At 32.9% G+C, this 5,535-nt stretch overlaps 1 long non-coding RNA gene across 1 annotated transcript; it reads left to right on the forward strand.

Annotated features, from left to right (window-relative positions):
• Window positions 1-858: 858 nt before the first annotated feature.
• On the forward strand, window positions 859-2,302 carry LOC147494806 (uncharacterized). Its single transcript, XR_015197315.1, has 5 exons — window positions 859-1,089; window positions 1,175-1,236; window positions 1,450-1,542; window positions 1,623-1,722; window positions 2,251-2,302. It is a non-coding gene; the product is annotated as an uncharacterized LOC147494806 (long non-coding RNA).
• Window positions 2,303-5,535: the final 3,233 nt, after the last annotated feature.

The following is a 5,535-nucleotide window of genomic DNA, read 5'->3' on the forward strand; positions in this document are numbered from 1 at the left end:
ACAAAATTTACACAGCCTGCCTACGTACAACATTTCTATCTTCCCAACAAATTCCAAAATGTACAAAAAACTATCAAACATTGCAAAAAAAGATAATAATAATAAATAAATAAAACTTCCATTAATTTTTTGAGTGCACTAAGAAAACAAATTTCAAATTTTTTTTCATAAATTAAAAAGGTAAGACTCATAAATTAAACTGGAGGTGTCCGAACATAGCTAAAACTCATCCTCATTCGCTTCCGGCTGAAACACCCCATTTTCCTGGATACCAACTCTACCACTATAGGATACCCGTTCACAATTTATCTCAGTTGATGGCACTGAAAGAAAACAGTTACTACAACCATGAAGAAGTTGATAGTCAAAGTGAATCTCTTGAGCATAATGAAAGTGGTAGTTCTGCACGTTTGTATGTCGTTTACACAGGCACAGAAAATACATATAGCACTACAACAAATGGCCTTTTTAGCGACAAAAGTTTTAGCGACGACAGGATATCGTAGCCAATGATTGCTTTTGACGACGTTTTCAATCGTAGCCAATACTATTTTGACTTGCTTCTGAAAAAATATTTTTCTTTAACGAAGTTTTAGCGTTGGCAAAAGTTGTAATCGTTATTAGTTGAACAAAAATATAGTTTTGGCAACGTATTCAACGTTGTAAATTGATTTTTATATTTTAGCTACGTTTAGGAGCGTTGGTGATTGTATTTTAGTACCGATGTTATTTGAAATCATTGCTAGTAATAGGGTTTCAACTACACAATAATACACGTCACTAATTCACTTGATATTAGGGACAAAATTATCGTCGGAAAATATCAAATTAGTTTGGTGAACAAAATTTCTTAGTTACGGCGCTCTATTTTTCGCTAAAGCCCGCTCTATTTTTTTTTGCTATTGCCGCCTATTAAGAAAATAAAGAAATTAAAATGGAAACCTAAGTTTCACCAAAATAGAAAACTAGAAAAGAAAACAAAATAAATAAATAAAAACACGTCTCTTTTCTCTCCTTCTCCCACACCTCCATCTTTCTCTCTACTGAATCACCCTTTTCTCACAGCCAATACACCAACACCGGCGAAAGGTGAGGCTATGTCTATCTTAACAATATATCATGCCCTTCTCACAAACTGATGTTAAACTCTTCACTCTAATTTTCATGAACTCAGAACAACTCAAACTCTCATTTCTCTCTTTTTCTCTGAAGAAAAGCTAGGGTTTACCAACGCAGGTAGAATTAAACTCTTTACTCTCTTTCTTCTCTTTGTGAATTTGGTTTTTTATGTTTGTTCATAGTAGCATTTGCTGCCACCCTTTTAAAACTTTCTCACCTTCCTCTTCCGTTTCCATTAGCAATGAAAAGAGTGAGCTTTTCTTAAAACTTGAAAAGGAGTGAGCTTTTGACAAAAGAAACTTGTTTTTATTGATCTACTGGTTAAATAAGATGGAACTCTACATCATGAACTTAAAGTTAAGGATGCGAAGACTCTTCTCTTCGGTGAGAAGCCAGTCACTCAGTCACTATTTTCGGCTGCAGGTATGCTCGCTTGTCTTTCTATGTGATTTTATTGTTTTGGATTTGTTTGTAGTTGTTTAATTATTTTATTGTTTGGTTAGGAACCCTGACGAGATTCCATGGGCTGATACTGCAGCTGAATATGTTGTTGAATCTACTGGTGCGTTTACTACTAAGGACAAAGCTGCTGCTCATTTGAAGGTTTGCTTTCGTGTTCTAGCCTCCAATGTTTGTTTATATTGACCGATCTGTGTTCTGTGGTTTGTAAATGTTTATAAAAGTGGGATTATTATATTATAGTTCATGAAATTGAGATTTCTTATTGATACTATTTTGAAATGAAATAGTTTTAGTTAGTTAATTCTAAAATGGGGTTATGTAGTTTGTTTCTTAGTATGTGCTATCTGTGTCTCACATGTGGAAGTGACATTCAAGTAGAATAATGATATATTTAAAAGTAATTAAAATTTGCTTGGTTGGATATCTACTTAAATACTACTAATAAGATTGAAATGAATTTGATTTCATTTTATTCCTAGAAGAAATTCTACATAGGATTGAAATGAACAACATTACCAAAGAGATCTTAGAATCTTATTTTTGGATGGGTTGATGCTATTTGATCTATTGTTACTGCAAATCTCATAAAACAATTTGTTTTTTTTTTGCTTGAAGGATCATTCATCTCTTGCTTTACTAACGTTTATCTATATTTCACTCTCCATCCAGGAACCAACAGTTTCGAGAGGTTTTTTTTTTCTTGCATAAAGGTACATTCTTTAGATTAATATGATTTTATGTTGGGACCAATAAATAACACAACATTTTGCTTATACATTTTATCATTATTACTGAATATAGAAGCATTTGTTATTGTTAATATGAATTTATCCGTAAAATTGTTGGCTTTTAATGCAAAGGAGCCGAGATTCCCCGATGCAATTTGTTTATGTGCTTGTTACTCTACACTTGTTTGAATAATTTCCCGAGAAGCATTTGAATGGGTTGATTGGATTGGTTTTTGTCTTAAATAAGTTGTTATCACGGAAAATGGTGGTAGTTGGAGGGGCTAGAACAAACGAGGTTTCTTTTAGTACAATATGTCATTCATGGGATCACGAAGTTTTGTGAACTTCGTTATGAGTTTATCATCTTTTATAGACAACTTTGGTCTCTTTTAAATACTATTATTGGTAGTATTATTTTGTCATAGTAAAAAATGTCATTGAAGTCAATTATGTTACTAATTGGAAAGAGCGAGTGTTAGTCGAAAGGAAAAGTGGATATCTTGTTCATGAGCTAACATTAGAAAGGAGTCCAACTTATAATGATGTGGCAAGTTTCTTACACTTGCTTATTCTGTCAATGAATGCATATCTTGACCTCTTTTTCTGTCAATTGTATCATCATCGTTAGAGATAAGTAATATATGAGTTTACATCAATTGGCGAGTTTCTAACATTTGGTAGTCATTTTTGGTGAAAGGAGCTCGCCCTTTTTTTTTGAAAATGTTCTATCTTATAAGGATTGTTGTGTTGTTTATACTTTCTTCTTCTTTTTGATAGTAGTCCGATTGGCCTCTTTTGTTTTCTAACAATCTGAGAAGGCAATTTAAATCACAAAAAAATGGAGTTTATAGTGGACCCACAGGTCTCGGCCACTTTTATTTTATGGAGATGAACACTGCCGTCTTGTGCATTGATAATTAGTTCTACTCTTTGTGCTTTTATAATGTAATTAATCACTTATGTTTACTGAAAACATAGAAAACCTTGTTCAGGTTGAGCATCCCGTGGGGATGATTGTTGGTCAAGATCTTGTAGAATGGCATATTCATGTTTTGGAGAATCTTTCCCTTAAGTCGCATAGGTACCTCTCTAAAAGAACGGCTATGTCTTGTCACTTGTGAGTTTTATCCCTAAAACTATGAAAGATAATGATTAATTCTGAAGCTATTAACCCCTAGCTTCTTCTAAAAAATAAAAATCTGAAGCTGGGAAGAAAAAGATAAAAGGTCTACAAAGTTAGCGAAAAGAAAAAATAGAAAAGAAAAAAGAAGTTACTTGGACCATGCACTACTTGATATGTTCATGGAATTTTTGTTAAATTGATTTTGTATCCATGCACTACTTAATCACTTAGATTTCAGATGAAAAGCATCTTTGTAGAACAACCAAGCTAGATTAGGGGGAAAAAAAGAATATTCTGTTCTCTAACCGGTTATGCATGTAACCACTAACCGCTCATTAATATCTTGTTGATTCCAAATGGGCATTTGTATTCTTCTTCCATTCTAGATCATATTCTAGGTAAGATTCTAACATGTTTTTGCTACTTCCCACTGCAATAATAGGGCATGCCTTTGAAGCTAGGATTTATCTTGAAAATGTGCCAAAAGGATTTCTTCCCGCAGCAGATGTTCTTAATCATTATGATCCAAGAACCATCTCTTCAACAGTGCACAAACATGTGAACTCATTCATTTTCAAGTCATATATCAATGTTAGCCTAGAGGATTAGAAAAATCAATATTTCCAAATCCTATACACATGCACAAAGCACGATCGTTAGGAAGTCCGAAGGAAGGTTCACACTAAGAGATCTCTAGTCTAAGGCAAACCTTCATGCTAATTAGATGATCCTAAATCCCCGACTATCCGATCCTCATTCTTGTCTTTTTTATTAGGAGGAATTTTAAATAGTTGAGAGATCAGATTGTGAGGATCATGGAATTTTCCTTCTTCACCAAGTCTTCACTTGAATTGCCACTTAGAACATTGTTTTCTCCTTATTCAGTTTTTGTTGATGTTCTACCATTGAATAGTTCGAAAGTTAAGGCGAGAGTGGAACAAGGAGACAATGTCGGCATGCATTATGATCCAATGATAGCTAAGCTTGTAGTATGGGGAGAAAACGCTGATCACGGCATTAGTTAAAATGAAGGATTGCTTGTCAAAATTTCCCGAGGTATCACGATTATTCTGATTTGCAATGTCATAGTCTTTTATGGTTTGCACTGCACTAAATAAACCACAATGGATCTTTTATATCATCACGTAGTGGCTCTTACACACTCTAACGCCAAAGAAAAATGGATATGTAATATATCCTTCACTCTTTAGACATTAAACTAAGAGTGACACATGAAAAAAATGGTTATCTGCTCATCCATTTTAGTTCTTTTATCTAGAGACCTTTCTTCAAATGGGTGTAAGTGTATTTATGTCTCTTGGTAGTGGTGATGTATCATGTCCGGTGGCCTATCTTAGTTGAATTTTTGCTTTCTTAGTTGTGTTCATATTTTAATTTTGTTGTGAAACTATTATATTTTTGGTTTCACATTTTTTTTTTGGGTGATCTAATGGATAACATCTTAATGTGCAGATAATTTTACGTCAAAAGAGAAATGATATTATTTTTTTTGTGAAGAAATGGTGATAAGGAATTGCAAGAGGCTTTTCGATGAATCTAAATGCTATTAGTCAATTTTTTTTTTTTTGTGAAATTCCGGGTTCATTCAAAACTTACTTGAGGGATGTTTAGAATTGTGTTTGTTTAAGTTAATATTTTTATTAAGATGATTTTAGAAAAAATTTATGAAAGGGGATGATGCAACTCTATTTTGTTTCTAAAGTGAATTGACTCATTTTTATTTATTGAAATTTTGTTGTGTATTTACATATTATTAAATAATTGATGTTCTAGTTGTTTTATTTTAGGTTTATTTGTTAAATGGTAATTGGATGGGAGGGGGGACATGTGAAAACTGTACAAATGGTGCAAAAAAATTAACGACAATATTAGTAATGAAAATAGTCTCATCTATTGTCTCTAGCGACGATTAGAACGTTGCTTAAAACACTCAAAATTCAAATATTTTAGAGTTTTGACGACGATAAAAACGTCGCTCAAACACTCAAAATTCAAATATTTTAGACCTTTGACGACGATAAAAAACGTTGCTAATAACACCAATTTTTCAAAATATTTTGGACTTGTAGTGATGATCAAAAC

Source organism: Coptis chinensis, chromosome 6, assembly GCF_015680905.1.
Source record: "Coptis chinensis isolate HL-2020 chromosome 6, ASM1568090v1, whole genome shotgun sequence".
NCBI classification, from domain to species: Eukaryota; Viridiplantae; Streptophyta; class Magnoliopsida; order Ranunculales; family Ranunculaceae; genus Coptis; species Coptis chinensis.